At 47.8% G+C, this 24,851-nt stretch overlaps 1 protein-coding gene across 1 annotated transcript in view; it reads right to left on the bottom strand.

Annotated features, from left to right (window-relative positions):
• Window positions 1-24,851, bottom strand: part of LOC128684027 (roundabout homolog 2-like) — a 472,726-nt gene that overhangs the window by 143,434 nt on the left and 304,441 nt on the right. The window lies entirely within an intron of this gene.

Genomic DNA, 24,851 nt, shown 5'->3' with positions numbered 1-24,851 from the left:
AAACACATCAGTACACACTAGAACACACCAAGACACTAGAACACTCCAGTACATAGTAGAACACAGACGCACACACTAGAACACACAATCACACACTAGAACACACAATCACACACTGGAACACACAATCACACACTAGAACACACAATCACACACTAGAACACACAATCACACACTGGAACACACCAGCACTCACTAGAACACACAATCACAAACTAGAACACACAGGCACACACAAGAACACACTAGAACACACCAGCACACACTAGAAAACACAAGTACATACTAGAACACAGACGCACGCACTAGAACACACAAGCACACGCTAGAATACACCAGCACACACTAGAACACATCAGCACACTCTAGTACACACCGACACACTAGAACAAACCAGCACACACTAGAACATACCAACGCACATTAGAACACTCCAGCACATACTAGAACACAGACGCACACACTAGAACACACAAGCACACACTAGAACTCACCAGCACACTCTAGAACACACAAACACTCACTAGAACACACCAACACACACTAGATCTCACAAGCACACGCTAGAACACACCAGTACATAATACAACACACTAGAACACATCAGTGCACCCTAGAACATACCAGCACAACTAGAACACGCCAACACACAGTAGAACTTCCCAAGCACACACTAGAACACACAAGCACACATTTGAACACACCAGCACAAACTAGAACACAGACGCACACACTTGAAGACACCAACACACACTAGAACACACCAGCACACACTAGAACACACCAGCACACACTAGAACACAGACGCACACACTAGAACACACCAGCACACACTAGAACACACAAGCACACACTAGAACACACCAGCGCACACTAGAACACACAAGCACACACTAGAATACACCAACACACACTGGATCACAACAGCACACACTAGATCTCACAAGCACACGCTAGAACACACCAGTACATAATACAACACACTAGAACACATCAGTGCACCCTAGAACATACCAGCACAACTAGAACACGCCAGCACACACTAGAACTTCCCATTACACACTAGAACACCAGTACACAGAGAACACCAGCACACACCAGAACACACCAGCACGCACTAGAACACATAAGCACACACTATAACACACCAGTACGCATTAGAACACTCCAGTACACACTAGAACTCTCCAGCACACACTATACAATTCTATAGCACACACTAGAACACATTATACAATATTGTAGAACACTAGAACACGATACAAAACTACAGAATATGCTAGAACACACAAGAACACACTTTACAATACCATGGCACAAGTTAAAACACACTATACAATACCGTAACACACACTAGAACACACTATATAATATTACAGAACACACTATACAATATTGTAGAACACACTATACAATATTACAGAACACACTATACAATATTATAGAACACACTATACAATACTATAGCACACACTACAATACACAATACAATGCTATAGAACATACTAGAGCACACTATACAATACTATTGTAAGCTGTAAGCCTACATAGTTTTTATAGTTGCCACCAGTGGGCCAGGGTGGTGAGCATACCACCAGTGGGCCAGGGTGGTGAGCATACCACTTCAACCTGCATCACCCTTGTTCTCTCTTACCCAGCGTCCAGGCATCATAGAGTCAACAAGGCCTACTCTTCTCTCCCTCGCTGGGCATGGCCCTCCTGGGGCAGGGCACACAAACACACTGCCTGTATACCCACTATCTTCGCAAATAAAGAAAGAAGCCTCCGAAGCCTTATCATTGATCACCCCGGGTATTATAACTGGTAGCAGCAGGGAGATGAGCGTGGGTGAGTGAGGCGAGGAACCCAGGCCGCTTCGTCCTCTCCCACCCACAAACATGGGGAGAAACACCCACACTGAACACAGAAATCACCTCAAACTCACCTGTGACTTGCTGAAATAATCGTGCTGAGCTGGACAACAACAATAGAAACATACAAGTGATGCTGAACACGTGACTGAGAAACACCATGGGGCACAGTGAAGACTCACTCGCAGGGGACGCCACTTATATTTCGAAATTCAGAAAATTTCGGCCTAGATCCTGCTTGTACCTGTGTCTGGATGCTGGAACTTGCAGACACAAGATCAGGATAACTCGTTGAGAGATGGATGCTTCTTGTGTGGAGTGATGATGCGAAGACAACTTCATGCTTCTTCCTTCCTCTCTCTGGCAAACAACTGTTGCGACCACAGCTTCCATCATTTATAATGGAATAATTACGTCGTTGTGGAAGCAAGGAGCTTACTTTCCTGCAAATGAACGTCTTAATAGTTTTTATTCCTGAAATATTTCCTATTTAGAAAGCCTGGTCTAAGACCGGGCCAAAGTGCAACGACCAAGGAAGCAATAACAGTTATATAAATTGTTATATATAAACTTGTGTGGTGCCAAAATAAAGTGTTGGTCAGTTTGATCACTTGTTATGTATTACTAGTCATTTTTATATATTTTAAATAAATTTGTATATAAAAGATTTTTTTTTTTATATATTATGCCTGAGTTTTATTCCTTATGTCCTATAGCCTGATATACGATAAACAAAGAGAAGGAAGGAGGTCAAGATTAACGCAGATAGTGGATGATAACAAGTGATAAACTTGATAATTAGAAAATTTTTATTTTTTTCAAAACTGAAAACTGAACAATTAAAATTAAGATCATTGTAGCTTCTTGTGTTGCTGATTGTTAACACAATAATATACTTGACGCAGGTTACTGTACGTCCATTAACTTCAAATACATAAATAATATCAAAGCTGAATCATTGTACCACAGGTATAATTACCCTTCTAAAATTATGCAAAGCTAATTATTAAAATTTTCCAAAAATTATTACAGATATTACATCAGTTTGATCAACTTAATCCACATCCAATGCCAGATAATAATAACAACAACAACAACAATAATAATGATAATAATAATAATAATAATAATAATAATAATAATAATAATAATATCTTTATTTACTACAAGTATATGTTGAAGAATTGAGACACTTATGCAACATATGGGAATCTTGATTGAAGACACGTTTCTCCACACAGTGACTTCATCAGTCCAATACAAAGCAGGAAGGTATAAGGAGAGGATGAGAGTTTAAGATAATCAGTCCCTCAACCTGGAATCGATGTGTTCAGTCCATCACTGTCGTAAGAAGTACAGGATAGGGCCAGAGAGTTGGCATATATACTGCAGTCAGGTGAGTCTAAGCAGGAGGAGGCGGGATCACAGTGGGACCTTCCACTAGTGTAAGTAGATCTTCGTCCAAAGGTTGGACAAGTGTCGAAGAATTCTTTGTATCAAAATCCCATGATGTTGCAGTATCTGGCACTGCAGATTCCAGGCTGAGTGACTGATTACCTCAAACTCCTTCTCTCCTTATACCTTCCTGCTTTGTATTGGACTGATGAAGTCACTGTGTGGTGAAATGTTTCTTCAATAAAGATTCCCATATGTTGCATAAGTGTCTCAATTCTTCAACTTATCGGTTTTCAAAACCATTTATCACATTACAAGTACATGTACAACGACATACTGCTACATAGTAAGCCGCTTGTTATGCAGAGCATTTCCTGCAAGATAGGTCAGTTTTGTCCCAGGATGCGACCCACACCAGTCGATTAGCACCCAGGTACCCATTTTACTGAAGGACGAACAAGGACTGCAAGTGTCCTATGGAAAAACGTCCTAATATTTTCCAGTTGCTTCTCAGAACACTCGCCTCTCTTACCAACTGGGTGTCACAGCTTAACTTCCCAGGCAAAGCAATAGTGCCGCCTCAGGGAAAAGACTGGCATATAGAGCCCTTAATTTTCAAAGATGTATTAGTTATATTTACCAGTTGACATATAACAACATACAGGGATCGTCGGTGTTATTTCCTTAAAATTACGAATTAAAAATTATATTAAATGGGAATTAGCAGATTATGCGATCAGATCATCTCATCGCTTAACAAGTAACAACACATTATGAAATATATTCAGTATCGGCAGGTTGATAAGACATGTGCATCACTAGGAATATTAGTTACTATATGTTTCGCCTTTGCTGTAGGATTCATCAGTCGAGTACGCAAATAAATCACACTTCTGGAGACGTCGGTCTTCGTGGAAGACAAAGTAGACAAAGTGAAGAGATAGTTTCATGTAAACAGTCTATCACCCTAAGTGCATGATGATCAGTTTCTTCGCCTGAAGAAGAATCAGTGAGTCTGAGACTTATCTACAGGTATGTGACGTGTACCAGGTGAGTATTGGTATAGACGGGGTATTTAGCATACATGCAGGTGAGTATTGGTATAGACGGGGTATTTAGCATACATGCAGGGGAGTATTGGTATAGACAGGGTACTTAGCATACATGCAGGCGAGTATTGGTATAGACGGGGTATTTAGCATACATGCAGGTGAGTATTGGTATAGACGGGGTATTTAGCATACATGCAGGGGAGTATTGGTATAGACAGGGTACTTAGCATACATGCAGGCGAGTATTGGTATAGACGGGGTATTTAGCATACATGCAGGGGAGTATTGGTATAGACAGGGTACTTAGCATACATGCAGGCGAGTATTGGTATAGACGGGGTATTTAGCATACATGCAGGGGAGTATTGGTATAGACAGGGTACTTAGCATACATGCAGGCGAGTATTGGTATAGACGGGGTATTTAGCATACATGCAGGTGAGTATTGGTATAGACGGGGTATTTAGCATACATGCAGGGGAGTATTGGTATAGACAGGGTACTTAGCATACATGCAGGCGAGTATTGGTATAGACGGGGTATTTAGCATACATGCAGGGGAGTATTGGTATAGACAGGGTACTTAGCATACATGCAGGCGAGTATTGGTATAGACGGGGTATATAGCATACATGCAGGGGAGTATTGGTATAGACAGGGTACTTAGCATACATGCAGGCGAGTATTGGTATAGACGGGGTATTTAGCTTACATGCAGGCGAGTATTGGTATAGACGGGGTATTTAGCTTACATGCAGGCGAGTGTTGTTATAGACAGGGTACTTAGCATACATGCAGGTGAGTATTGGTATAGACGGGGTATTTAGCTTACATGCAGACGAGTATTGGTATAGACGGGGTACTTAGCATAAATGCAGGCGAGTGTTGGTATAGACGGGGTACCTAACATACATGCAGGCGAGTGTTGGTATAGACGGGGTACCTAACATGCATGCAGGCGAGTTTTGGTATAGACGGGGTACCTAACATACATGCAGTCGAGTGTTGGTATAGACGGGGTACTTAGCATAAATGCAGGCGAGTGTTGGTATAGACGGGGTACCTAACATACATGCAGGCGAGTGTTGGTATAGACGGGGTACCTAACATACATGCAGGCGAGTTTTGGTAGAGACGGGGTACCTAACATACATGAAGGCGAGTATTGGTATAGACGGGGTACCTAACAAACATGCAGGCGAGTATTGGTATAGACGGGGTACTTAGCAAACATGCAGGCGAGTATTGGTATAGACGGGGTACTTAGCATACATGCAGGCGAGTATTGGTATACACGGGGTACTTAGCATACATGCAGGCGAGTATTGGTATAGACAGGGTACTTAGCATACATGCAGGCGAGTATTGGTATAGACAGGGTACTTAGCATACATGCAGGCGAGTATTGGTATAGACGGGGTACTTAGCATACATGCAGGCGAGTATTGGTATAGAAGGGGTACTTAGCATACATGCAGGCGAGTATTGGTATAGACGGGGTACTTAGCATACATGCAGGCGAGTATTGGTATAGAAGGGGTATTTAACATACATGCAGGCGAGTATTGGTATAGACGGGGTACCTAACATACATGCAGGCGAGTATTGGTATAGACAGGGTACTTAGCATACATGCAGGCGAGAATTGGAATAGAAGGGGTACTTTGCATAAATGCAGGCGAGTGTTGGTATAGACGGGGTACCTAACATACATGCAGGCGAGTATTGGTATAGACAGTGTACTTAGCATACATGCAGGCGAGTATTGGTATAGACGGGGTACTTAGCATACATGCAGGCGAGTATTGGTATAGACGGGGTACTTAGCATACATGCAGGCGAGTGTTGTTATAGACGGGGTACCTAACATACATGCAGGCAAGTGTTGGTATAGACGGGGTACCTAACATACATGCAGGCGAGTATTGGTATAGACGGGGTATCTAACATAAATGCAGGCGAGTATTGGTATAGACGGGGTACTTAGCATGCATGCAGGCGAATATTGGTATAGACGGGATACTTAGCATGCATGCAGGCGAATATTGGTATAGACGGGATACTTAGCATACAAGTAGGCGAGTATTGGTATAGACGGGGTACGTAGCATAAATGCAGGCGAATGTTGGTATAGACGGGGTAACTAACATACATGCAGGCGAGTGTTGGTATAGACGGGGTACTTAACATACATGCAGGCAAGTATTGGTATAGACGGGGTGCCTAACATACATGCAGGCGAGTATTGGTATAGACGGGGTACTTAGCATACATGCAGGCAAGTATTGGTATAGACGGGGTATTTAGCATACATGCAGGCGAGTATTGGTATAGACGGGGTACTTAGCATACATGCAGGCGAGTGTTGGTATAGACGGTGTACCTAACATACATGCAGGTTGATCCCCAAGCACAAATAGCATAGGTGAGGTATGGATAAACAAGTGAGTGGTATAGTGTGAGATGGGCATTTTGCGGCACGTAGTATCGTATCTTGGAGAAGATCCCAACCGTTTTGGAAACTTTTTTGGTTATGTGTTGGATATGGGTGCTGAAGTTCAGGTTGTTGACATGGTATAGGCCTAGGAATTTGCCCTCATTATGTCTGGTAATTAGAGTGTCGTCGATCTTAATGTTAATTTGTGCATCTCCTGCTCTGCTACCAAACATAGTAGGTTTTGTCAGTTTTAAGCGTAAGTTTATTGGCTGTCATCCAAGTCGATATTTTGATCAGCTCCTCGTTAACAATGGTGTTGAGGGTGGCAAGATTAGGGTGAGAGATGACATAAGTCGTGTCGTCAGCAAAGAAAATGGGTTTCAGGTGTTGGGATACGAGTGTTGGTATAGACGGGGTACCTAACATACATGCAGGCGGATATTGGTATAGACGGGGACTTAGCATACGTGCAGGCGAGTGTTGGTACAGACGGGGTACTTAGCATACATGCATGCGATTGTTGGTATAGACGGGGTACCTAACATACATGCAGTCGAGTATTGGTATAGACGGGGACTTAGCATACGTGCAGGCGAGTGTTGGTACAGACGGGGTACTTAACATACATGCATGCGATTGTTGGTATAGACGGGGTACCTAACATACATGCAGTCGAGTATTGGTATAGACGGGGTACCTAACATACATGCAGGCGAGTATTGGTATAGACGGGGTACCTAGCATACATGCAAGAGAGTATTGGTATAGACGGGGTACTTAGCATACATGCAGGCGAATGTTGGTTTAGACGGGGTACCTAACATACATGCAGTCGAGTACTGGTATAGACGGGGTACCTAACATACGTGCAGGCGAGTATTGGTATAGACGGGGTACCTAGCATACATGCAGTCGAGTACTGGTATAGACGGGGTACCTAACATACGTGCAGGCGAGTATTGGTATAGACGGGGCACTTAGCATACATGCAGGCGAGTGTTGGTTTAGACGGGGTACCTAACATACATGAAGGCGAGTATTGGTATAGACGGGGTACCTAACATGCATGCAGGCGAGTATTGGTATAGACGGGGTACTTAGCATACATGCAGGCGAGTGTTGGTATAGACGGGGTACCAAACATACATGCAGACGAGTGTTGGTATAGACGGGGCACCTAACATACATGCAGGCGAGTGTTGGTATAGACGGGGTACTTAGCATACATGCAGGCGAGTATTGGTATAGACGGGGTACTTAGCATACATGCAGGCGAGTATTGGTATAGACGGGGTACTTAGCATACATGCAGGCGAGTATTGGTATACACGGGGTACTTAGCATACATGCAGGCGAGTATTGGTATAGACAGGGTACTTAGCATACATGCAGGCGAGTATTGGTATAGACAGGGTACTTAGCATACATGCAGGCGAGTATTGGTATAGACGGGGTACTTAGCATACATGCAGGCGAGTATTGGTATAGAAGGGGTACTTAGCATACATGCAGGCGAGTATTGGTATAGACGGGGTACTTAGCATACATGCAGGCGAGTATTGGTATAGAAGGGGTATTTAGCATACATGCAGGCGAGTATTGGTATAGACGGGGTACCTAACTTACATGCAGGCGAGTATTGGTATAGACAGGGTACTTAGCATACATGCAGGCGAGAATTGGAATAGAAGGGGTACTTTGCATAAATGCAGGCGAGTGTTGGTATAGACGGGGTACCTAACATACATGCAGGCGAGTGTTGGTATTGACGGGGTACCTAACATACATGCAGGCGAGTATTGGTATAGACGGGGTACTTAGCATACATGCAGGCGAGTATTGGTATAGACGGGGTACTTAGCTTACATGCAGGCGAGTATTGGAATAGACGGGGTATTTTGCATAAATGCAGGCGAGTGTTGGTATAGACGGGGTACCTAACATACATGCAGGCGAGTGTTGGTATAGATGGGGTACCTAACATACATGCAGGCGAGTTTTGGTATAGACGGGGTACTTAGCATACATGCAGGCGAGTATTGGTATACACGGGGTACTTAGCATGCATGCAGGCGAGTATTGGTATAGACGGGATACTTAGCATACATGTAGGCGAGTATTGGTATAGACGGGGTACTTAGCATAAATGCAGGCGAATGTTGGTATAGACGGGGTAACTAACATACATGCAGGCGAGTGTTTGTATAGACGGGGTACTTAACATACATGCAGGCGAGTATTGGTATAGACGGGGTGCCTAACATACATGCAGGCGAGTATTGGTATAGACGGGGTACTTAGCATACATGCAGGCGAGTATTGGTATAGACGGGGTGCCTAACATACATGCAGGCGAGTATTGGTATAGACGGCGTACTTAGCATACATGCAGGCAAGTATTGGTATAGACGGGGTACTTAGCATACATGCAGGCGAGTATTGGTATAGACGGGGTATTTAGCATACATGCAGGCGAGTATTGGTATAGACGGGGTACTTAGCATACATGCAGGCGAGTGTTGGTATAGACGGTGTACCTAACATACATGCAGGTTGATCCCCAAGCACAAATAGCATAGGTGAGGTATGGATAAACAAGTGAGTGGTATAGTGTGAGATGGGCATTTTGCGGCACGTAGTATCGTATCTTGGAGAGGATCCCAACCGTTTTGGAAACTTTTTTGGTTATGTGTTGGATATGGGTGCTGAAGTTCAGGTTGTTGACATGGTATAGGCCTAGGAATTTGCCCTCATTATGTCTGGTAATTAGAGTGTCGTCGATCTTAATGTTAATTTGTGCATCTCCTGCTCTGCTACCAAACATAGTAGGTTTTGTCAGTGTTAAGCGTAAGTTTATTGGCTGTCATCCAAGTCGATATTTTGATCAGCTCCTCGTTAACAATGGTGTTGAGGGTGGCAAGATTAGGGTGAGAGATGACATAAGTCGTGTCGTCAGCAAAGAAAATGGGTTTCAGGTGTTGGGATACGAGTGTTGGTATAGACGGGGTACCTAACATACATGCAGGCGGATATTGGTATAGACGGGGACTTAGCATACGTGCAGGCGAGTGTTGGTACAGACGGGGTACTTAGCATACATGCATGCGATTGTTGGTATAGACGGGGTACCTAACATACATGCAGTCGAGTATTGGTATAGACGGGGTACCTAACATACATGCAGGCGAGTATTGGTATAGACGGGGTACCTAGCATACATGCAAGAGAGTATTGGTATAGACGGGGTACCTAACATGCATGCAGGCGAGTGTTGGTTTAGACGGGGTACCTAACATACATGCAGTCGAGTATTGGTATAGACGGGGTACCTAACATACGTGCAGGCGAGTATTGGTATAGACGGGGTACCTAGCATACATGCAGGAGAATATTGGTATAGACGGGGTACTTAGCATACATGCAGGCGAGTATTGGTTTAGACGGGGTACCTATATACATGAAGGCGAGTATTGGTATAGACGGGGTACCTAACATGCATGCATTGGTATAGACGGGGTACTTAGCATACATGCAGGCGAGTGTTGGTATAGACGGGGTACCAAACATACATGCAGACGAGTGTTGGTATAGACTTGGTACCTAACATACATGAAGGCGAGTATTGGTATAGACGGGGTACCTAACATGCATGCAGGCGAGTATTGGTATAGACGGGGTACCTAACATACGTGCAGGCGAGTATTGGTATAGACGGGGTACCTAGCATACATGCAGGAGAATATTGGTATAGACGGGGTACTTAGCATACATGCAGGCGAGTGTTGGTATAGACGGGGTACCAAACATACATGCAGACGAGTATTGGTATAGACGGGGTACCTAACATACATGCAGGAGAATATTGGTATAGACGGGGTACTTAGCATACATGCAGGCGAGTGTTGGTTTAGACGGGGTACCTATATACATGAAGGCGAGTATTGGTATAGACGGGGTACCTAACATACATGCAGGCGAGTGTTGGTATAGACGGGGCACCTAACATACATGCAGGAGAGTATTTGTATAGACGGGGTACTTAGCATACATGCAGGCGAGTGTTGGTATAGACGGGGTACCAAACATACATGCAGACGAGTGTTGGTATAGACGGGGTACTTAGCATACATGCAGGAGAGTATTGGTATAGACGGGGTACTTAGCATACATGCAGGAGAGTATTGGTATAGATGGGGTATTTAGCATACATGCAGGCGAGTGTTGGTATAGACGGGGTACTTAGCATACATGCAGGCGAGTATTGGTATAGACGGGGTACTTAGCATACATGCAGGCGAGTATTGGTATAGACGGGGTACTTAGCATACATGCAGGCGAGTGTTGGTATAGACGGGGTACTTAGCATACATGCAGGCGAGTGTTGGTATAGACGGGGTACCTAACATACATGCAGGCGAGTATTGGTATAGACGGGGTACTTAGCATACATGCAGGCGAGTATTGGTATAGACGGGGTACTTAGCATACATGCAGGCGAGTGTTGGTATAGACGGGGTACGTAACATACATGCAGGCGAGTATTGGTATAGACGGGGTATCTAACATAAATGCAGGCGAGTATTGGTATAGACGGGGTACTTAGCATACATGCAGGCGAGTGTTGGTATAGACGGGGTACCTAACACACATGCAGGCGAGAATTGGTACAGACGGGGTACTTAGCATACATACAGGCGAGTATTGGTATTGATGGGGTACTTAGCAAACATGCAGGCGAGTATTGTTATAGACGGGGTACTTAGCATACATGCAGGTGAGTATTGGTATAGACGGGGTACTTAGCATACATGCAGGCGAGTATTGGTATAGACAGGGTACTTAGCATACATGCAGGCGAGTATTGGTATAGACAGGGTACTTAGCATACATGCAGGCGAGTATTGGTATAGACAGGGTACTTAGCATACATGCAGGCGAGTATTGGTATAGACGGGGTACTTAGCATACATGCATTCGAGTATTGGAATAGACTGGGTACTTAGGGTATAGACGGGGTACTTAGCATACATGCAGGCGAGTATTGGTATAGACGGATTTCCTAACATACATGCAGGCGAGTATTGGTATAGACGGGGTACTTAGCATACATGCAGGCTTGTGTTGGTATAGATGGGGTACCTAACATACATGCAGGCGAGTATTGGTACAGACGGGGTACTTAGCATACATGCAGGCGAGTATTGGTATAGACGGGGTACTTAGCATACATGCAGGCGAGTGTTGGTATAGACTTGGTACCTAACATACATGCAGGCGAGTGTTGGTATAGACGGGGTACTTAGCATACATGCAGGCGAGTATTGGTATAGACGGGGTACTTAGCATACTTGCAGGCGAGTGTTGGTATAGACGGGGTACCTAACATACATGCAGGCGAGTATTGGTATAGACGGGGTACTTAGCATACATGCAGGCGAATGTTGGTATAGACGGGGTACTTAGCATACGTGCAGGCGAATGTTGGTATAGACGGGGTACTTAGCATATATGCAGGCGAGTATTGGTATAGACGGGGTATTTAGCATACTTGCATGCGATTTTTGGTATAGACGGGGTACTTAGCATACATACAGGCGAGTATTCGTAATGACGGGGTACCTAACATACATGCAGGCGAGTATTGGAATAGACGGGGTACCTAACATACTTGCAGGCGAGTACTGGTATAGACGGGGTACTTAATATACATGCAGGCGAGTATTGGTATAGATGGGGTACCTAGCATACATGCAGGCGAGTGTTGGTATAGACGGGGTACCTAGCATACATGCAGGCGAGTATTGGTATAGACGGGGTACCTAGCATACATGCAGGCGAGTATTGGTATAGACGGGGTAACTAACACACATGCAGGCGAGTATTGGTATAGACGGGGTAACTAACACACATGCAGGCGAGTATTGGTATAGACGGGGTACCTAACACACATGCAGGCGAGTGTTGGTATAGACGGGGTACCTAACATACATGCAGGCGAGTGTTGGTATAGACGGGGTACTTAGCATACATGCAGGCGAGTATTGGTATAGACGGGGTACCTAACATACATGCAGGCGAGTATTGGAATAGACGGGGTACCTAACATACATGCAGGCGAGTATTGGTATAGACGGGGTACCTAGCATACATGCAAGAGAGTATTGGTATAGACGGGGTACCTAACATACATGCAGGCGAGTGTTGGTTTAGACGGGGTACCTAGCATACATGCAGGCGAGTATTGGTATAGACGGGGTACCTAGCATACATGCAAGAGAGTATTGGTATAGACGGGGTACCTAACATACATGCAGGCGAGTGTTGGTTTAGACGGGGTACCTAGCATACATGCAGGCGAGTATTGGTATAGATGGGGTACTTAGCATACATGCAGGCGAGTATTGGTATAGACGGGGTACTAACACACATGCAGGCAGTACATGCAGGCGAGTATTGGTATAGACGGGGTACCTAACATACATGCAGGCGAGTATTGGTATAGAAGGGGTACCTATCATACATGCAGGCGAGTATTGGTATAGACTGGGTACTAGCATACACGCAGGCGAGTATTGGTATAGACGGGGTAACTAACACACATGCAGGCGAATATTGGTATAGACGGGGTACCTAACATACACGCAGGCGAGTGTTGGTATAGACGGGGTACCTAACATACACCCAGGCGAGTGTTGGTATAGACGGGGTACCTAGCATACACGCAGGCGAGTGTTGGTATAGACGGGGTAACTAACACACATGCAGGCGAGTATTGGTATAGACGGGGTAACTAACACACATGCAGGCGAGTATTGGTATAGACGGGGTACCTAACATACACGCAGGCGAGTGTTGGTATAGACGGGGTACCTAGCATACACGCAGGCGAGTGTTGGTATAGACGGGGTACCTAACATACATGCAGGCGAGTGTTGGTATAGACGGGGTACCTAGCATACACGCAGGCGAGTGTTGGTATAGACGGGGTACCTAACATACACGCAGGCGAGTGTTGGTATAGACGGGGTACCTAACATACACGCAGGCGAGTGTTGGTATAGACGGGGTACCTAGCATACACGCAGGCGAGTGTTGGTATAGACGGGGTACCTAACATACACGCAGGCGAGTGTTGGTATAGACGGGGTACCTAGCATACACGCAGGCGAGTGTTGGTATAGACGGGGTACCTAGCATACATGCAGGCGAGTATTGGTATAGACGGGGTACCTAACATACATGCAGGCGAGTGTTGGTATAGACGGGGTACCTAACATACACGCAGGCGAGTGTTGGTATAGACGGGGTACCTAGCATACATGCAGGCGAGTGTTGGTATAGACGGGGTACCTAGCATACATGCAGGCGAGTATTGATATAGACGGGGTAACTAACACACATGCAAGCGAGTGTTGGTATAGACGGGGTACCTAGCATACATGCAAGCGAGTGTTGGTATAGACGGGGTACCTAACATACATGCAGGCGAGTATTGGTATAGACGGGGTACCTAGCATACATGCAGGCGAGTGTTGGTATAGACGGGGTACCTAGCATACAGTATTGCAGCAAGCGAGTGTTGGTATAGACGGGGTACCTAGCATACATGCAGGCGAGTATTGATATAGACGGGGTAACTAACATACACGCAGGCGAGTGTTGGTATAGACATGGTACCTAACATACACGCAGGCTAGTTGTCCTAGCTCCTTGGAAGGTGCCAAGGAAACGGTTCTCTTTTATGTAAATTACTGTCATAAAAAAATAAAGGAATGAAAGAAAATTATTATATTAAATACTTAAAATAAAAATTAGGAAAAAGAGTCATGTTGATGGTGTACAGAAGCTTCTCATGGAAGAAAGACCAGAATTTACCTCTTCTGTGAGGATGGTTACGGAAAGTAACTCTGGAAAGTAAGGATGGTTGATGCTGCAAGGTCACATAGCAGCACAGTCCTATATTGATGATTCATGAAATAGTAATAACACGATTGCAAACAAATCACTGAACGGGAGGGACTTAAACCATGGCATATGAGTTTGATGACTAAAACTCACATGCCATGGGTTCAAGTCCACCCCGTTTTATAATTTTATCCGTAATGCCGAGTTCCGAGGAATGGAGGAGTGGATGTGGCAGCTGTTTTCCTCCAGTTTCCAGACACTGATTCCATAATGAGCATCCAGGACCTAGTATGCTTCACAATCACAGTTTCTTCTGTAGATAACAAAACCTCGGCTAGAGATGACAGGGAAACGCAAAGCTGAAGGTTAAAGAAAAAACAATGAATTTCTGTAACTTTCAAGAAATTTATTATTGGTAATCATAACTAGGTAAAACAAAGTGTTCGAACATTGATGAATTAGGAAAATGGTATCGTGATATTGACATCATGTTGAAAAAGGCACTTATGTACTGTTCAGTACTACTGCTACTACTACTGCTTCTGGTACTACTACTGCTGCTACTACTGCTTCTGGTACTACTACTACTACTACTGCTTCTGGTACTACTAGTACTACTACTACTACTACTACTGCTTCTGGTACTACTACTGCTACTACTACTGCTTCTGGTACTACTACTGCTTCTGGTACTACTACTACTACTGCTACTACTACTGCTACTACTACTGCTTCTGGTACTACTACTACTACTGCTACTACTACTGCTTCTGGTACTACTACTACTACTGCTTCTGGTACTACTACTGCTACTACTACTGCTTCTGGTACTACTACTGCTGCTACTACTGCTACTACTACTGCTTCTGGTACTACTACTGCTACTACTACTGCTTCTGGTACTACGCCACCACCACCGCTTCCGGCACCACCACCACCACCGGCGCCACCACCGCTCTGGCACCACCACCGCCGCCACCACCGCTGGCGGCACTCCACCACCACCGCCACCACCGCCACCACCACCGCCGCCACCACCGCCTCTGGCGCCACCACCACCACCGCCGCCACCACCGCCACCACCACCGCCACCACCACCGCTTCTGGCACTCCACCACCACCGCCACCACCACCGCCACCGCCACCGCCACCACCACCGCTCTGGCACCACCACCACCGCCGCTCCGGCACCACCACCGTTCACCACCACCGCCTCTGGCACCACCACCACCACCGCCACCACCACCGCCACCGCCACCTGCCACCTACCACGCTTCTGGCACCACTAGCACCACCGCTGGCACCACACCACCTGTTACCACCACCGCTTCCTGGCACCACCACCACCACCGCCACTACCACCGCCTCCTTGCACCACCACCACCACCGCCTCCTGGCACCACCACCGCCACCACACCACCGCCTGCACCACCACCACCGCCACCGCCTTCTGGCACCACCACCGGCACCACCACCGCCTGGCACCACCACCTCACCACCGCCACCGCCACCGCCACTGGCCGGACCACCACCACCACCGCCTCCGGCACCACCACCGCCACCACCACCGCCTCTGGCACCACCACCACCAGCGCCACCACCACCGCCACCGCCACCGCCACCACCACCGCTCTGGCACCACCACCACCACCGCTCTGGCACCTACCACCGTTACCAACACCACCGCCTGGCACCACCACCACCACCGCCACCACCACCTTCCTGCACCACCACCACCACCGCTCTGGCACCACCACCTGCCACCATTCCACCGCCTTGCACCACCACCACCGCCACCGCTCCGGCACCACCACCGGCACCATCCACCGCTCCGGCACCACCACCACCACCGCCACCACCACCGCCAACACCACCGCTCCGGCACCATTACCACCACCGCTTTGGCACCACCTACCACCACCACCTACCACCACCACCACCACCACCACCGCCGCCGCCTCGGCACCACCACCGCCATTACCACCGCTTCCTGGCACCACCACCACTCCCACCGCTCTGGCACCACCACCGCCACCACCATGCCTCCTGGCACCACCACCACCACCGCCACCACCAATGCTCTGGCACCACCACCACCACCGCCTCCGGCACCACCACCGCCTCTGGCACCACCACCACCACCGCGTACCACCACCGCCAACACCACCGCTCTGGCACCATCCACAACCACCGCTTGGCACACCACCACCACCACCACCACCACCACCACCACCACCACCACCACCACCACCACCGCTGCCTCTGGCACCACCACCGCCATTACCACCGCTCTGGCACCACCACCACCACCGCCACCACCAATGCCACCACCACCGCTTCTGGCAATACCTACCTACTCCACTGCTCCCCTGGCACCACCACCGCCACCACTTATGCCTTCGGCACCACCACCATTCCGCCACCTACCACCGCTCCTGGCACCACCACCAACCACCGCCACCTACCACCGCCTCCTGGCACCACCACCATCCATTGCTCTGATACCACCAGCACCACCTGCCACCACCACCGTTCACCTACCACCGCCTGGCACCACCACCACCAACCGCCTCTGCACCACCACCGCTCTGGCACCACCACCACCACCGCCACCACCACCGCTCTGGCACCACCTCACACTCCGTCCTGGCACCACCACCGCCACCATTCACCGCCTGGCACCACCACCGCCGCCACCACCGCCACCACTACCGCTCCTGGCACCACCACCACCACCGCCACCACCACCACCACCGCCGCCACCACCATTACCACCACCGCCTCGGCACCACCACCACCACCTGCTCCACCACCGCTTCCTGGCACCACCACACCACCTGCTTTCGGCACCACCACCGCCACCAACACCGCTCTGGCACCACCACCACACCTGCCACCACCACCGCCACCACCACCGCTCTGGCACCACCTCCATACCGCCACCGCCACCGCCACCACCACCGCCTTACCACCACCGCCACCACCACCGCTCCGGCACCACCGCCACCACCGCTCTGGCACCACCACCGCCACCATTACCGCTTCCGGCACCACCACCGCCGCCTCCACCACCGCCTCTGGCACCACCACCACCACCACCACCGCCACCACCACCACCGATGCCACCACCACCACCACCACCGCTCTGGCACCACCACCACCGCCGCCACCACCACCGCTCTGGCACCACCTCCACCGCCACCACCACCGCCACCAACACCGCCTGGCACCCCTCCCACCACCGCTGCCACCACCGCCACTCTACCACCGCCACCACCACCGCTCCTGATGCCACCACCGCCGCCACCACCGCCACCACCACCGCCTCTGGCGCCACCACCGCCACCACCACCGCCACCACCCCACCGCATCCGGCACCGCCACCACCGCTCTGGCACCACCACCGCCTGCCACCACCGCCACCTACCACCGCTCTGGCACCACCACCTACCACCACCGCCACCACCGCCACCACCACCACCGCCTACCACCACCGCCACCGCCACCGCCACCACCACCGCTCCGGCACCACCTCACCTACCACTGCTCCTGCCTCTGGCACCACTACCACTGTTACACCTACCACTCCTGGCACCACCACCACCACCGCCACCACCACTACCGCTCTGCACCACCACCACCACCGCTCCTGGCACCACCACCGCCACCACCACCGCCTCTGCACCACCACCACCGCCACCGCCTCGGTGCCACCACCGGCACCACCACCGCCTCTGGCACCACCACCACTACCACTGCTCTGGTCCCTCACCACCACCACCGCCTCCGGCACCACCACCGCCACCACCACCGCTCTGGCACCACCACCGCCACCGCCTCCACCACCACCGCTTCATACCACCGCTCCGGCACCACCACCTACCACCGTTCTGGCACCACCACCACCACCACACCACCGCCGCCGCTCTGGCACCACCACCGCCACCACCACCGCTCTGGCACCACCACCACCACCGCCACCACCACCGCTTATACCACCGCTCCCTGTCACCACCACTACCACCGCTTTGGCACCACTCACCACCGCCACCACCACCGCCTCTGGCACCACCTACCACCCTCCCACTGCTCTGGCACCGCCACCGCCACCACTCCGCTCCTGGCACCACCACCACCACCGCCACCTACCACCGCCTCGGCACCACCACCACCACCGCCACCACCACCGCCTGGCACCACCACCACCACCGCCTCCTGATACATCCACCACCACCACCGCCTACCACCACCGCTCTGGCACCACCACCACCACCACCGCCACCACCACCGCCTCCCGGCACCACCACCACCACCGCTCTGGCACCACCACCGCCACCACACCGCCTGGCACCACCACCGCCGCCACCACCTGCCACCACCACCGCTCTGGCACCACCACCACCACCACCACCGCCACCACCACCACCACCACCGCCGCCACCACCACCACCACCACCGCTCGGCACCACCACCACCGCCTCCCACCACCACCACCACCACCACCACCACCGCCACCACCACCACCACCACCGCCGCCACCACCACCACCACCACCGCCTCCCGGCACCACTACCACCGCTCCACCACCGCTCTGGCACCACCACTACCACCTGCTTTGGCACCACCATTGCCGCTACCACCGCTTCTGGCACCACCACCACCACCACCACCACCGCCACCAACCACCGCCTCCGGCACCGCCACCATTACCGCCACCACCACCGCCACCAACCACCGCCTGGCACCACCACCACACCGCCACCGCCACCGCCACCACCACCGCCACCACCACCGCCGCCACCACCACCGCCTCTGGCACCACCGCTACCACCGCTCTGGCACCACCAACGCCATACACCGCTTCGGCACCACCACCGCCGCCATTACCGCCTACCACCACCGCTCTACTATTACTGCTACTACTACTGCTTCTCGTACTACTACTGCAACTACTGCTACTACTACTGCTTCTGATGTTACATGCCGTCTGCAGAAAGACATTTCTGTTGCGGCTAGTGCCCTTACTTGAGTGTCTGTTGTTGTTCCTAGTGTTGCAGAAGGTGATAATGTCCTAGTTGACAGTGATTCTTGCAAAGTAAAAGGTCTATTTGTTGAACCATCCTTACATGTTTTAAGAAATTGTAAGATCCATTTCTTCTTAGCTAACACTTCTGGTCACAGTGTTCGTCTCAGAGCAAATACCAATCTTGTTGACCTTGTTCACTATCCTTACCCTGTTCAGGTAGAGGTTGAGTTGTCACCTGACCAGTGGGTCGGTGCTATTTCTACCGGGGAGACCTCATCCACTTCACTGGATCAATCTGTTCCACCAGTTGAAGAGAAAGACTTAGCTTCCACTGACTTCCCAGACGAAGTCAAGCGTTTGTTGACTCTGTTGAACAAACTTCGTAAAGCCATTGCCTTACCAGGTAAGAAGATGGGTATAACGAACTTATTGCCCCATCGTATTAAACTTGAACCTGGTACTAGACCTATCTATATACCTGCGTACAGAATGCCTCATTCACAAGTTGCTGTCGCAGAAGAATTGATCAATCAAATGTTTGATGATGGAGTTATTGCACCTAGCAATTCACCTTGGAATGCGCCCTTGATTCTAGTGCCAAAGAAGGATGCTACTTGGCTCCCAGTGAGACTTTAGGAAGTTAAATGCGAAAACTATTCCAGATCGCTTCCCACTTCCTGTACTGGGTGATCTTTAACGTAACATCGGAGATAGCAAAGGCTTTTCAACCCTGGACTTGTTACAAGGGTTTTGGAAAGTCCCTCTTCACGAGGACAGCCAAGAGCTAACTGCATTCTCCACTCCTACAGGTCATTATCACTTCCTCTTTATGGCCTTTGGATTATGATCCTCCCCTGTCATGTTCTCAAGGCTCATGACTAATATCTTTAGAGGTCTCATAGGTAATGCACTTATGTGTACTTAGGTGACGTAATTGTTATGTCTAAAGACGTGGATCCACACTTGAAAAGACTTGATGTAGTACTTGGTAAGCTTGAAGATGCCAATTTAAAGATCAAACTGTCTAATTGTCAATTTTTCAGATGAGAAATTAAGTTTCTTGGTCACATAGTCTCTCCTAGAGGGGTTACGACTGACCAAAGTAAAGTAACTGCAGTACTAAATTTTCCAACTCCCAAAACTGCTGATGCTGTAAGATCCTTTGTGGGCTTAGCAGGTTTTTATAGATCTTTCATTGTCAATTTTTCTTCCATAGCTGCTCCTCTAACTGAGTTGCTTAAGAAAGATGCTCCTTTTGTTTGGACCTTCCGTCAAGAAAGAGCATTCCAAACTCTAAAAGAAAAGCTAACATCTGCTCCAATTTTGAAATTTCCAGATTTTTCTAAGCCCTTCTATCTGACAACTGATGCTAGTTCTATTGGCATAGGTGCTGTACTAGCTCAGAAGACCGATGGCAAATACAACACAGTTGCATTTGCTAGCCGAGTCCTTACGAAGGCTGAACGTAATTATACAGTAACTGAGCAAGAAGCTTTAGCAATAGTATGGTCTTTAAAGCACTTCCGAGACATTATTTATCAGTACTCTGTTCATGTGTTGACAGACCACGCTCCACTGATACCTTTATTCCAGAACAAACAACCTACTGGAAGGTTAGCCAGATGGACCTTGACTATCCAAGAGTTCAATCCCACCTTTGAACACTTACCTGGCAAGTCAAATGTAGTCGCAGATGCCTTATCACGACATGTTAGTATAGTAACTGCAGACCCTCCATTTAGTGCTGAAGATGTAAAGAATGCTCAACGAACAGATCCCATGTGGTCTGGTGTGATTCGATTCCTGCTCCAGGAAGATCTTATTCTGACTGTGAACCACCAGCACCTATCAGTGACTTTGTCATGAACCAAGAATTACTGTATCGAACATCCGAGTTGGGTACTCCTAGCAGAAGAGTATACCAGTTAGTAATTCCACAGTCACTAGTGAATGTAGCCTTACAGCTAGTTCATGATGTACCAGGTGTTGCACACCCTGGTATGGATTGTTCAGTAAAACAAGCCAGATTAAAATACTTTTGGCCTCGTATGGCAACTGATATTTCTGACTGTGTTAAGAAATGTAGTGTCTGCATGCAACATAAAGGTAATGCTAATGGTTCTAATCCAGTCCAAGTGTATCCAACTACTAGCGAACCGTGGGAAAGAGTTGCGCTAGATCTGTTAACTAATTTCCAATGTTTCGTGCATGGCAACAAACATCTGTGTGTTATGGTAGACCATTTCACTAGATATTGTGAGTTAGTTCCTATTGCAGATAAGACTGCCGAGACAGTAGCTAAAGCATTTAAAGAACGCATTATCTGCAGGAATACCACCCCTAAGTCCCTAGTAACAGATAATGGAGGTGAATTCTGTAATGAGATTCTTGAAAATTTGTGTACCTTGTACAAGATCTCTAAATCCACCATTGTTCCTCATCATCCTGCCAGCAATGGGTTAGCCACTGTCAATCCCAACAGTGAACTTGGGATGAAGTTATACGTGATGTGCAGTGTGCGTTAAATTCTGCTTACAATGTTTCCATAGGTGACACTCCACATTATGCATTGTACGGTGTAGATAAACGCTTGCCTTATTAGTTGCTATATTCTAATCCAAAGCCAAATTACAACCCTGATGATTTCATAGCAACTCGTACCAGCTTAGCTCAAAGCGTCTTTAGAAGAATCCGTGAAACACTTCATAAATCAACAGCAGAATTTACAAGAGTCGCAAACACTCGAGCAAAGCCGTCCAAAATCAAAGTAGGTTCGAGAGTTATGCTGACTAACTTTAACAAAACGTCTGCAATGCCTAAGCTTGATCAAAAGTTTGTTGGTCCTTATAGAGTAGTTGAACATATCACTGGTAATAAGTATACGGTTAAAGAAAGTACTGGTCAGCATAAAGAATCGCATTTAGTTCATATGAAGTTAGTATGTGATGATAATGATGTTCCAACCCAGACTAATGTGACAGACTCTGACAATCCTCCTGATACTGTACTCTCTACCTATGTACTCAATACCTACGTACACGACAGGTATTGAGAAATCCTCAAGTATCATTTGTAACTACCAATTCAGATTTGCCTCAAATACAGCATGAGTTAGCCAGTGCAACAGAGTTTGATCCTCCCTGAGATGACACCCATTCTGCACATGTCAATATCACCCTAGCAGAGTTGGGGTTGAACATTAAAATGGTATAAAATACCGACAGGTTGTTAGGTAAGACACATATGCAACAGTTAGGTATCTTTATTTCGAAACGTTTCGCCTACACAGTAGGCTTCTTCAGTCGAGTACAGAAAAGTTGATAGAAGCAGAAGATACTTGAAGACGATGTAATCAGTCCATCACCCTTAAAGTTTTGAGGTGGTCAGTCCCTCAGTCTGGAGAAGAGCATTGTTCCATAGTATGAAACAATATTGTTTCATGTAAATAACCTGTATAGATGAATAATTACGGTATCAACTTGTTAACATTCAAGAATTTTTTTTTTGTGTTCATGTTCTCTCTGAATTCTGAGAGTTAACAGTCTAGATTTGAGTGCACCGAATCTGCTTCTGTTAAACACTTCTTTCTTTGTATATATTTCTTCCTCAGAATCCGTAGATCACATGAATACAGATCGATCGATCAAATTTTTTTTTACCATTTCTATTGTGTAATCCCAATGTTGAGTTTCATTCAATGAGTTGTGCTATATCATACCTTGTAATGTATTACAGTTTCATTACAACTGCTGCTGCTGCTGCTACTACTACTACTACTACTACTACTACTACTACCACTACTGCTCCTACTATGGCTTCTGGTACTACTACTACTACTACTACTGCTACTACTATTTCTATTACTACCACCACTGCTACTACTGCTACTACTACTATTGCTACCACTACTGCTACTACTGTTACTACTACTATTACTATCACTAATGCTACAACTGCTACTACTACTGCTTCTGGTACTACTACTACAACTACTGCTGCTGCTGCTACTACTACTACTACTACTACTACTACTACTACTACTGCTACTGCTACTACTACCACTACTGCTACTACTGCTACTACTACTATTACTACCACTACTGCTACTACTGTTTCTACTACTGCTTCTGGTACTACTACTACAACTACTGCTACTACTACTACTACTACCATTACTACTACTACTGCTACTATTACTGCTTCTGGTACTACTACTACTACTACTTCTACTGGTACTGCTACTACTACTACAGCTACTGCTACTACTACTACTACTTCTACTACCACTACTGATACAACTGCTATTACTACTTCCACTACTGCTATTACTGATACTACTGCTACTACTGCTACTGCTACTACTACTACTACTACTGCTGCTCTTACTACTTCCACTACTGCTACTACCGCTGCTACTGCTACTACTACTATTGCTACTACAACTATTGCTACTACTACTACTACTACTGTTATAGCTTCTCCTCCTTCTCCTACTTCTACTACTACTACTACTACTACCACTACTATTACCACTACTACAACTACTACTACTGCTGCTGCTGCTACTACCACGACTACTACAACTACTGCTACTACTACAACTACTACTGCCACCACTACTACTAATAGGACTACTACTACTACTACTACTGCCACTAATACTACCACTACTACTAATATTACTACTAGGACTACTACTACTGCTCCTGCTACTACTACTACTACTACTACTACTACTACTACTACTACTACCATGACTACCAGTACTACTACTAAGACTACTACTGCGATCACTACTAGTACTACCACCACGACTACTACTATTACGACTTCTGCTTCTACTAGTACTACTACTTCTACTACGATTACTAGTACTGCTACTACTAGTGCTACTACTACTACTACGACCACTACTACTACTACTGCTTCTGCTACTGCTACTACTACAACTACTCCTACTGGTACTACTACTACTGCTGCTGCTGCTGCTGCTGCTGCTGCTGCTGCTGCTGCTGCTTCTGCTGCTACTGCTGCTACTACCACGACTACTGCTACTTCTACTACTGCTACCACCACTACCACTAATAGGACTACTAATATTACTACTTGAACTTCTACTACTGCTAATACCACTACTACTACTGCAGCTACTACTAGGAGTACTA

The sequence above is a fragment of the Cherax quadricarinatus genome, chromosome 3, assembly GCF_038502225.1.
Source record: "Cherax quadricarinatus isolate ZL_2023a chromosome 3, ASM3850222v1, whole genome shotgun sequence".
NCBI lineage: Eukaryota > Metazoa > Arthropoda > Malacostraca > Decapoda > Parastacidae > Cherax > Cherax quadricarinatus.
The sequence above is the reverse complement of the archived record's forward strand: the minus strand, read 5'-3'. Positions and strand labels throughout refer to the sequence as shown.